Genomic DNA, 12,855 nt, shown 5'->3' with positions numbered 1-12,855 from the left:
TAGGCGGGAGTGGATTTGTACCAAAGGTAAATTTTTCTGTGAAATCTTTTTTCTCTGCTTTGTTGGATTCCACTCCATTTTATTGTATTACTCTCCTCACTTACTTGGGCCACAAAAATGCCATCTAATGTGTTCTTCATTTAGTTGGCGTCCCATGTCAGAAGTCTTAATCTAGATCACCTCATTAGAAGATGTTTTGTAACCCCAAACTTTTGCTCTTTGTATAAATCAAGTGGGGAGTTTGTGGCCCATATCTTGTTGCATTGCTTGTTATCCTCGTCCATATGGGACCACTTATTTTTACTCTTTGACTTAAGTTAGTTGTGTTTGAATTCGAAATTGTATTTTCTTCAAAGTTGGGACCTAGTTATGTTTGTTGGGAGAAAGAAGATCAAGTGGAGTATCCTACCTTTAGCGGTGTGTTGGGGGATTTGGTTGGAGAAAAATAAGAGAGTTTTTCAAGAAAAGGAGTCTTCTTATTAGGAGATCATAATTAGTATATTGGGGTGGTTATTTATTTATTTTAGTAAAGGCAAGTTTTTGGGGGAAATTATTACAACTTTAGGGTGTATATGTAAATTGACAGTATTTGGTTTTCGGGTCTACCTGATAAAGAATTCTTTATAAAATTGTTACTGCATAATAATAATAATAATATATAATATATATAATATAATATAATATAAATACATTTAAAATGTCTTTATGGAATATATACAAATAATATAACTATTGAAAGGATTTGTATGAATGCAAATTTTAAAGGTTAATTATAAAAGCATTACACAAATTAATAAGGGTAACTCATATCATAGCCAAATTATTTTGTCTTTTATGGGTTAAAAGTTTTAAAATGAGCTGATTTTGGTGAAGATGATCTCTATGACGAGATCATCTTCACCAAAAATCAACCCATTCTGAAACTTCTAACCAAATCAAAACAAGTTAAAGAATCGTAAATCATCCAAATTTTTTTTTTCCTGTAAATCAATTTTGTTAGGGTTACAAAACTGATTTACAAGAAATTCGGCTGTGGTGTGGGTTGCCCTTATTGATTCATGGGGTGCTTTTATAATTACCCAATTTAAAATGTATTTATAGAAAAAATGATTTGATTTGAAATTAATGAAGTGTGAAAGGGGTTATGTATAATTAATATTAATTTTATTAGTATATAATATAATATAATATAATATAATATATTATTATATTATAAATATGTATGTTAAGAAGTTAGCACTTTAGTTGTAATTATTTATATTTATTTTAAATATTATATATTATTATATTAATATTATATTATATAAGAGTGTAATTTACTGTGTTGACATCATTTGTGCGAGATTAAAAAGCAGAGTCGAGTTGGTTTTAAGTTTAACGTGAGTGGATTTGTATATGTAATTTTGAATTCGAATTAAATATATTTCGGACGTGAATTATGATCCTATACTAAAAAAAAAATTGTCACGACGTCAAGACCTATATAATCACTGGAATATTTTGTCAAATTGTCGATAAAATTAATTGAAAAATTATATTAATATGGTAAGAACGTATAAAACCCAACTACAAATGTATGAAACTTATAATTTTAAATTCGTTTTATAATTTTAAATGAAATCTATGTTATTTATATTTTGATAATTAATTTCAAATTTATTATGATTTAAATTCCAAATTCATGCTTCGAATTGTAAAATAATTCATTTTATATATTTTCTATGATATTTTAATGCTATGAACAAAAAGAAATGAATTTGGGTGAGTTTAACTAGAAATCAATTAAAAACAAATTGATTTTTATGTAATTTTCATAGCGTATTCATTTAAAAAATTGTTAAGATGCTCTATTTTGAAAGTGTATTTTGATTGGATAATAATTTATAAAAAAAATGAAATGTTTAAGTTTAAATTGGAATTGAGAATGAGATTCTCGGCTATATGTGCTTGTGTTGAGGAATTTCTATGTTTACAGTATTTTTTATATTGTGTAATAGATACAATTGATGTAATTATGATGGTTACTGTGGAACGGTGTACCTACATATTTATTGTTGTAAACATGAAATTTTCATTTTCGAAGATCTCTACTAGTTGGATTTTGAGTCATTGCCATTCTTTTTTAGAAAAAGGGTGTGAATGGACACCCGTAAAATAGTTTCAAAATTTTATTTTTGTTTGTAGTGACCCCTGTAAAGATAAGGGTGTTAGTCCACCTAAGATCTAGGTAAGGGGGTTTATGTTAGGGATAGAAAATGTGTTAGGCTAGGTGATAACCTTTAAAAATGATAATTTTTCATTTTTATAAATTTTAAGAGAGAAAATTGATAGAAAAGGAAAATTTGTATCCTTAAACTTAGAGAGTTTTTATTTTGGGCCTAAATCATAGGGGTCACTTCATTATGAGAGGGACCCCATTGTGTCTAAGACAACAAGACTTAACTTTTTAATGAAAATGGACTTCCAAAATCTAAAAAAAATGAGGAGAGATAAGAGAAAGAGATGAAGATGAGAGAGAGATGGGGAATTACATAGTCCTACTACACCTTATCTTGAAGTTTGTGCTATTTTTTCTTATTTTTCTTCTTGAGTTATTGGTGGAATTGTTCTTGATGATGTATTTTTTAAACTTTTAGAGAATTGAGTGAGGTTTAAGAGGGTTTTAAGAAGGTTGAAAGAGAGAGAGAGAGTTGAAGCTTGATAGGGGGTTCAAGCCTTAAGGGGTTTGTTAGAGAGAGGTGTGTTTTTATAGATTTTAGGAACTTTTTAAGAGTAGAATGAGGTGAAAATATAAAATGATGATAAATAACTTGGGGTTTGTGAATGAGGTGTAGGGAATTTATAATTATGAGAGGGTAAACTTGGTAAAAAAGGATTTACATTGATTACTTGACCCATATGGGTTGGATCTCTCAACTCATATGGGTTGACTATTAGGTGAGGTTAATAGGTGTGAGTGTTGATTGAAAGAATGGTTATGTAAGGGGGTAGGTATTTTGATTTTGGGAGGGTGAAGGATATGGTGACACGTGGCAAAAGGGTATGAAGGTGTATGGATGTGAAGATTGCTTGTGATAAGGGCTTGAAGAAAATGATGGGGGTAGTTTTATGAGGGTTAGGGTGTTCTTGTTGACTTACTACAATGGGATTAAGGCTTGATAGTGGGTTAGAGTGAGAGGATTACGATTTTGAGAGAGTTTTTGAGGAAAAAGGTTTTGAAATAACCTGATATAGGTTTATTGGAATCTTGGAGCCTTTATTTGAATTGAAAAACAAACATCTTGGGATTTTGGGCCCTAAGGCCCTTTTTGAATTTAAAACATAATTTTTAAGCCATTTTTGCATAGAACCCATTCAAATTGGGGTGTCTACAAATGCTTTATGATTTACTGTATCCTGTATACTATTATATGTTAATAATTCTAGAATACTTGGGAAGGCCATGAGACTCGCAAATTTGTTTTAACTTATTTTGAATAATTTTTTTTATCCATTAAAAAGATAATGAATGCTTATACGATTAATTCGTAATTCTTTACGAAAGCAACCAATTAATTTAGAATAATAAGGATTTGATATTCTTTTCGATAATATGGGATACCTATTTGAGAATACCATTGTACCTATTATTCGAAAAATTCTTATCTTATATTGGTTGGAAAATAACAAATTATAATATAGATATAATTTGTTGATAACTAGATTGATTGAGGACACATGTATACCATAGAGGTACGATAAAACTAGCTTGTCAAATAATCATTGATAGTTTATAGTAATCAAACGATTGATCTCCATTAGGGAACAACGATCAACCTAAGCTAGAAAATGCGGTAACCAATTTATGGTAAATTGTCAGACCGACCATAAAATCAAGAACTAACAGTGAATTCCACAATGGTTAAGTATTAGATCATCGATATATAGATCAATATTTTGTATAAGTCGTGTACCTCGTCATTCTTATCAAATACACCATTAGGATTAATATTCTTCTGACATATTTATATCTTTTTTGCTTTATTATGAATTTGAAGATATTTTATTATTTATTTATATCAATTTTTTTTATATTTTGTTTACTTATTTAAAAATCTACATTATTTATAAGAAATTAGCTTGCTTAGTCATTTATGTTAAGACAATTAATTTGGGGTGGTTATTTATTTATTTATTTAAGTAAAAGCAAGGTTTGTGGGGGCAATTATTTCAACTTTTGGGTGTATATGTAAATAGGCAGTACTTGGCTTTCAGGTCTACCCAGTAAAGAATTCTTTATAAAATTGCTACTGTATAATAATAATAATAATAATAATAATAATAACACATATGACCATTGAAATAATATGACCATTGAAAGGATTTGTATGAATGCAAAATTTAATTATAAATTTGGTAGTTTGCGCCAATGCTAAATCTTTGATATATTGCTGTCTAAATTGTCAAGAATTTAGTCCATGATCAGACCAAGTTTGGCAATGGCTTGGTATTCTGTTCATTCACTGTCTTTCCTTACACAAATATTCTCAAATATTGAGAATGAAATCTATGATTTGTCCAAGTTTGGCAATAGTTTGGTATTCTTTTTGGATTTTGTCAACGTGTGCCCTTGGGTCACGCGTTAAAGTGCAATAAGTACACTTTGGAAATTGATATCGGAGGGTATTTTTGTAAAAAATAATTTTTTAAAGGGCAATTTTGGTACAAAATCAAATTTCCAAAGTGTATTTATTACACTTTAATGTGTGCACGTTAACAAAATCCTTCTTTTTGACTCACCTATCTTTTTCTCCCTTCTTAACCCTCAAGAATGTAATCGACAATAAATCCAAGCTTGGCCATCTCACCAGCCCATTCTTTTCAAGATAAGTTATGCCCAAATTGTGGATGACTTAAATTTCAAGGTCTTGGAGTTGAAACAACTAAATGATTCCGGCTTTAATAATTCCTTCTTTGATTCATTAGCTATTTTAACAATTTCTCTTTTGTCATGCAAGTGGGTAGCCCCTCTATTGGGTTTTTGGCAACTAAACACCAATGGCCCTCTACAAGATATTTTTGGAGGCCAAGAGGCTTTGATAAAGAATGACAAAAGGGGAGGTAACCAGTGCATTTGTTAGCCATACAAGAGGTAATTAAGTATTTAAGTTAGTGATCTTCCATGAGTGTATAAACTTTTGTTTAAAGGAAGGGGAGAAAGGCTTGGTCTACAAAATTGATATGTACAAAGTGTATGATCATATGAGTTGGGATTTCCTGAGATACATGTTACATTGCATGAGTTTTGGGGAGAAGTTGATTGATTGAAGTGCATGCATTGAACAACTTTCTCAATCTTGGTCAATGAGAGTCCAGTTGATTTCTTTAAGAGTTCCCGAGGCTTGAGGCAAAGTGATCCCTTATCACCCATGTTGTTTGTCATTGTGGCATAGGCATTGGGTAGAATATTGATAAGACAATTCAATGTAGGGGCCTTGTCTGACTTCCATAGTGGGGTAGATGGTCTACAAGTGTTGCATCTACAATTTGCAAAATGATTTCTTGGTCATCTTAGATGCCTCAATAGATCAAGTAAAATTATTGAGGGGTGTGTTATGTTGTATCGAAGTCATTTATAGGCTACGAATCAATCTAAGCAAGTCCAAAATGTTTGGGGTAGGAGAGGTTCCAAAACTTCTTAAGTGGGCCACAATGTTTGGTTGCCAGAAGGATCACTTGCCAACGAATTATCTTGGTCTTCTATTAGGAACAACATATAGGAGCAAGGCTATTTGGGAATCAGTGGTTGGAAGGATAGAAATATGACTATGTTCTTGGAAAGTAAAATATCTATCTAGAGGGGGGGGGGGGGGGAACTAACTTTGATTAAAAACACAATTACAAGCATTTCGATATACCACCTATATCTGTTCTCCATTCATAGGTGTGTCGAAGAGCAGTTAAAAAAATTGATTAGAGAATTCTAGTGGAATGACAAGGATGGGAATAAGAAATTTCACTTAGCTAAGTGGAAGTTGGTTTATGGTCTAAAGAAAGAAGGGGGTTTTGGGCATTAGGATTTTTACGATCTCAAATTCGAATTTACTAGGGAAGTGGTTGTGAAGGTTTGGGAAGGAATGATCAAGTATTTGGAGAAGGGCGAGTAAGAAAAAATACGAGGAGCATTTCGATATACCACAATTACAAGCATTTCGATATACCACCTATATCTGTTCTCCATTCATATGTGTGTCGAAGAGCAGTTAAAAAAATTGATTAGAGAATTCTAGTGGAATGACAAGGATGGGAATAAGAAATTTCACTTAGCTAAGTGGAAGTTGGTTTATGGTCTAAAGAAAGAAGGGGGTTTTGGGCATTAGGATTTTTACGATCTCAAATTCGAATTTACTAGGGAAGTGGTTGTGAAGGTTTGGGAAGGAATGATCAAGTATTTGGAGAAGGGCGAGTAAGAAAAAATACGAGGAGAAGTTAAATGGATGGGAAAGTAAGGTGGTTAAAACATCTTTCATGGCAACATCTAGAAAAAGGTCATGAGAGTGTGCTTGGAATTTAGAAAATTGATTAGATTTAGAGTAGGAAGGGGAGGGTGTGGCACTATACTTCTTTGCCTTCAATTCCCAAGGCTTTACACTTTGTCAAGGAAGAAGAATTTGCCAGTTGCAGTCTTCTTGAACCTCACTGGGAGTGGTCCCTCACGGAATTTGAGGTTTTAGGAGGGTTTTTAACGACTGAGAGATCTAGGAGCTCGCAAACATAACTAACTAGCTTGAGATCAGTTCAAGAGAGCTATCAAGGTTAGATAGGCGGAAATGGATTTTGTACCAATGGTAACTATTTTTCTGTGAAATCTTTTTCTCTGCTTTGTTGGATTCCACTACCTTTTATTGTATTTCTTTCCTCATTTATTTGGACTACAAAATGCGTCTAATGTATTCTTCATTTAGTTGGCATCCCATGTCAGAATTCTTACTCTAGATCACCTTATTAAAGGATATTTTGTAACCCCAAACTTTTGTTATTTGTGTAAATCAAGTGAGAAATCCGTGACCCACATCTTATTGTATTGCTCGTTATCCGTGTCCATATGAGACCACTTATTTTTACTCTTTGACTTAAGTTAGTTGTGTTCGAATTCGATCTTGTCTTTTCTTCAAAGTTGGGACCTAGTTATGTTTATTGGGAGAAACAAAAGAAAAATCATAAAACAAGTTCCAAATTAAGCTAAACAATTCAAAATTCATATTATATATTGAAATTTCATTACTAAACAAACTCTAATTAGAAGCAATTGGGCACTAACAAATGAAATTGAGTCACATAATTGCTTAGAAATAAAACACAATCAGAAGTAAATGTTCATGATGCCTTTTATCTCTTCTGGCTCTCTCCACTTATGTCCTATTATTTTTCTCAAGGTTTGGATTTCCCCTACATTGTCACTGTTTCCTAGATTAGATACTCCTTATTAGTTCAATTTTTAGGTGGTTGAAGACTTCACCGCCGTGTAAAAAGTTTTTTATGTGATGTATACTCAAAATTTCAAGTTCAAAGATCATGTCATGTGGAATCAATCACCATACATAAACCACTAATACCAAACAGTTAAAGAGAATCCCACATTCTCCCATGCCTTATGAACACAAAACATGATTACCAAGATATCACTCCATATCATCAATATCAAAAGTTCATCAACAAAAGTGTGACATTTTTCTGATTTCAATGCTGGAGCTACAAAACAATAAGCAGAAGAAGAAATCCATGATCATACATACGTTGGAATATAAATAAAGCATGTTGTGTAGTTAATTAAAACGAATAATACTAAACTCAAACACACTCAACTGACATGGAATGCGCACAGAACCATGGTGCTTGAGTCACATATTATGCCCATCCTGTAGTGCTTGAGTCACATAGGGATAGATGGGGATTGAGTTTAAGTAGTGCTTTTGTTTGTTTGTTTTTTTTTTTTTCCCACTTATTTCTCTTCCCATTTGGGTTTTGTGACTAATGGAGAAGGTTGTCTACTATATAGTAGTTATGAAAATGCATATAAACAGATTAAAGGGCATCAAGACAAATACCTCAGGAGTGAATGTGAGACCAACTCTAATCTCTCCACAATACTCTTAGTCCTTGACCACAATGTAAAGAGTTGGTGGCAAGTTTCCCTCCATAAACAGTGGATCAAGAGGAATGGTGCAAGAATCATAAAATATAAATTTGAATAACTTCACTTTAAGTATGATGACAATACATAAAAATTATTAGTACTAAACAGAGCAATGTTAGCCTCATATATTTTGTGACAGCCACTGACCCATGAGCACTTTTCAAGCTACAATTTAATGAGATTTTAATAATATGAAAAATAAGAGTTGAAAGATGTTCCTTTATAAATTAAGAGAGACTGTCATCACAAACAGAGGAACTGAAGGAGGGGGGGAGGCCATGTCTAAAGTCAATTCAAGGACAATAAATAGTAGCAGTGCCAAGCACACTAGTAATATTTTTTCCCCATAATGTCAACAAAAAAAATTTCTTCCTTGTATGCATGATGCATACTACAATTGAAAAGGATTTAATAGTAAATATTCTATACATTAAAGCAATACTCACGTTGCTTCTCTCACAAAATCATATGAAGTTCCACTATCACCATCTATTATTTTAATAGTAAGTTCTGAAACGCCATTGGAGACTATGAATACGAAATTCTCGTTCCATTTTGGTTCAGTTCCTTTGCTTGCATCAATCTATATACTTCACCAACATTGACGACTACAAAGTTGAAACATAATAAGTATTGATCCAGGTTTCACAATCATATATGCAAAGATCAAGAGACAACTCTTTGCCTGAAAAAAGTACCTAACAAACTTTAATAACTGTAGAAAACTTCCTAAATAACTACAATTAAGAAAAGAATAGATTAAACCAGTGCCCTTCGATTATTTTGTGTAGAACTAGGATGATGCATGTCGGAGGAGCATCAATGCAGCTATCTAGAAATTTAGTTATATGTTTTTTTTTGGTGTGAAATATTTTTTTAAGTAGGTGCAGTTAAGGATATGAGGATGTGAGTATACACATGATGAAATAGAGGAGTCGGGTTACATGGCTACCACGAACGAATTCTTAGACTCACCTATGTTATAGATTTAAAAACAAAAAATGGATCAACTAAATTAAAATCATTTTTTAAAATAAATGATGTTTAGTAGGTGAGAAATGTACCCATGGTATCGTAAACCAAATCATATTTCTCTTCAATTTCTTCGTATTTTGTCTTTGTGTAATTGAGAACCTTGTCAGCACCCAAGCTCTTGAAAAACTCCACCTTTGGAGTGCTTGTTGTGGAGACCACATTAGAAGCACCATAGAAGTACTTAGCCAACTGAACAACCAATGTGCCAACACCACCAGCTCCACCCACGATAAAAATGGTCTGGCCCTTGACACAAGAAGTGGTCATGATTCAATTACTAAAGCATCAACTTCATAATTTCCCTCCACTCATGTAAGCATTACTAGAAAATAGAATTTTGGACTTAAAATATACATGATATTGGTACATGAGAACTTCAATTTATATGCAGGAGGAATTTATCTGTTAATTTTTTTATTTTTTATTATCAGGATGCTCTTATAAAAGGAGAATTCAATTATGAAACACATTAAAGTTCAAAATGACTTACAATGAATCCTCAATGATAAGGCAGTTCAATGCTTCAACATTCAGCATTTTAGCTGCTTAAAGGAATTTTAGACAACAAAAACTCCAGAAATTAGACCCAGTAAATGGATTCATGTGGAAAATAAATGCTCAAAGAGGATGCAAATCAAAACTATTTCCTGCTTGGGGGCAGTGGAGTTGGTCTAAGACCTTGAGTTCCTTGCACAAGGTCTTGGGTTCAATACCACCCATGGACTAACATTTCAGAGGAAAATTATTAATAACTAAGACCAAGTTGAAGTCCGAGTGCAGCATGGATGAGAAATAGAGTCATGATCCCACTACCCAATATCCCATGAACGTTCCTTAGTCCAGGATTTCCCTAAATAAAAAATAAAAAAACAACAAAAAGAAGTAGAAAAATATCTGAAAATATAAAATACAAATGCAATAATTTTCCATAAACAAGCTAAAGATTGCAAATATTACATTATGGAAGAAGGAAACCTTTACATACCTATCAAAGAGGGGAGGAGGTTAGTTATCTAATTACCTCAAATAATGCAGGCAAAATAGTCTGTATGGTCAAGAGAGAAAAGCCAATGAAATCGGTAACAACATGAGGGCTGCCACCAAATTTGTTAGTGATTTTCAATGGATATGAAAATACGTGTACGCGAATTTCCCTTTGTATATAACCATTAAATTTTAGATTACACCTCTCAAAGATAGGTTTGTTGGAAGTGAACGTAGATATGATTCCACCAGTTGCCCCAAGAACAAAGAAGAAAAACATTCCATCAAGAAGCTTTGGATGCAGATCTTTGGCCTTGGCCATCTCCTCCTGAAATTATGGTGAAGGCAAAAAAATGTGTAGTATGTACTTTAAATATTATGATTACATACCACTACATGAAAAAAAAAAAAAAAAAAAAAACAAAAATGGGTAAATTCGACTGACTTTGGCATCTAATTTACCCTTTTTTCACGTTGTGTAAGTTTTATGAATGATCATGAAGTCTTTTGATAACTACCAACTCATTATGGAGAGGGAGGTGTTTAATTCTAATGTTTAGAGTGTAAATTTAGTATTGATATCCACCCACGAAGAAGAATACCCGATAAATTTAAAGTTGATGATCTAAAAGTATCCCAAATCAACCAAATTTATTATCTCGGAAATACCTTATAAGCATATATAAATAGATTGATCAGTAATGAATGATTTACCACATCATTGGAGAATCGAATTCGGAAACCTAAATATATTCCATAACCACCCATGGCAAAGAGCACCACAGCCTACAAAATCTTAGGTTGGTCAAGGAATGACGATTATTTACCATATTGCCAGGATTACCCCAATGCACTAGCCAACCAAGAAGATTCCTTGACTTCACCAGCTCAACAAATGGCCCAAAAACATATCTGTGTCCCAGTTGTGTCCCTCATCAACATGTCCCCCAAACAACCATACTATTAGTTAACTTCTCCTCTCACTACAAAATGTAAGGTTTTAGCAAGGTCAAAAACCGTTGCAAATACCAAAAATACCATCGCTAGTATCAATAGTGATGACTAAAGGAAAAGCCACTATTGATGGTGTATCTAAAAGCCATATGGACCCCTATAGTGGCGTTCAAAAACCGCCGCTAATTGATTATATTACCGTCGCTATAAATAGAAATGAGGCCTATAATGACGGTAATTAAATACCTATTTTTATACAACCTGTTAATTCCATTTCATGGTTCTCTCCATTCATGAAAATAATATGAGTTATATTGATTAGATTTGCTGTCAAGAGCTTTATATATAATGGTTTCAAAATGATAAGGTGTTCATGGTCAAGATCTTACAGTAGGAGCAGGAGCAACTAAGTAGGCGTTTGGATAGGACTCCTTGGCTACTTCTGACTCTTGCGGGGAGTTAGAAGTCGTTTTGGATGCGTTTGGATAAATAACTCCTTCGAAGAGTTACTCCGCGCAAGAGGAAGAAATTACTCTTTGTAAAGAAGTCGAGAAAACCTATTTCTCAAAACTCATCTTGCAAGGAGTCAAAATTTAATGGTTCGTTTTACCAAAATACCCTTAACTTTATTATTTTTCTATGAAAATATTCCTAATTCATTTGCCCTTAAATCAAATGAAAGAAACATTTATTAATATTAATTTTTATTTTTTATTTTGAGTATAATGGATTTAAACACATTATATTAATATTTAATATTTAAAATATTATATTAATATTTATAGTTAAAATGTCAAAAACAATATAGTTTGAAGGCATATTATGACACTAAAAGACAGTCAGTCAATTTTTTTTTAAAATTTTGAGTATAATGGATTTAAACACATTATATTAATATTTAATATTTAAAATATTATATTATATTATATTAATATTTATTATATTATATTATATTAATATTTATAGTTAAAATGTCAAAAACAATATAGTTTGAAGGCATATTATGACACTAAAAGACAGTCAGTCAATTTTTTTTTAAATTTTGAGTATAATGGATTTAAACACATTATATTAATATTTAATATTTAAAATATTATATTATATTATATTAATATTTATTATATTATATTATATTAATATTTATAGTTAAAATGTCAAAAACAATATAGTTTGAAGGCATATTATGACACTAAAAGACAGTCAGTCAATTTTTTTTTTAAATTTTGAGTATAATAGATTTAAACACCTTATATTAATATTTAATATTTAAAATATTATATTAATATTTAAAATATTATATTAATATTTAATATTTAAAATATTATATTATATTATATTAATATTTATAGTTAAAATGTCAAAAACAGTATAGTTTGAAGGCATATTATGACACTAAAAGACAGTTTGTCAATTGTTTTTTTAAATTTTGAGTATAATAGATTTAAACATATTATATTAATGTTTAATATTTAAAATATTATATTAATATTTATTATATTATATTATATTAATATTTATAATTAAAATGTCAAAAACAGTATAGTTTGAAGGCATATTATGACACTAAAAGATAAAAAACAGTAGCTAGTATAATATAAGGGTATTCTGATCTTTTTTCTAGAAGTCATGAGAAGTCAGTATGGTTCCCAAACAGACTTCCAGCACAAAAGTACTTCTGCCAGTACTTCACAGAGTTGATTGCCAAA

At 31.4% G+C, this 12,855-nt stretch overlaps 2 protein-coding genes across 4 annotated transcripts in view; one reads left to right on the top strand and one right to left on the bottom strand.

Annotated features, from left to right (window-relative positions):
- The window catches only part of LOC147404455 (early light-induced protein 1, chloroplastic-like), an 87,330-nt gene that overhangs the window by 18,772 nt on the left and 55,703 nt on the right, over positions 1-12,855 (bottom strand). The gene's annotated exons all lie outside the window — the stretch shown is intronic.
- The window catches only part of LOC147404456 (heat stress transcription factor A-7a-like), a 73,005-nt gene that overhangs the window by 14,620 nt on the left and 45,530 nt on the right, over positions 1-12,855 (top strand). The window lies entirely within an intron of this gene.

This window comes from Akebia trifoliata, chromosome 4, assembly GCF_017979445.1.
Source record: "Akebia trifoliata isolate Shusen 1 chromosome 4, ASM1797944v1, whole genome shotgun sequence".
NCBI classification, from domain to species: domain Eukaryota; kingdom Viridiplantae; phylum Streptophyta; class Magnoliopsida; order Ranunculales; family Lardizabalaceae; genus Akebia; species Akebia trifoliata.
This window is presented reverse-complemented; position numbering and strand designations above follow the sequence as displayed.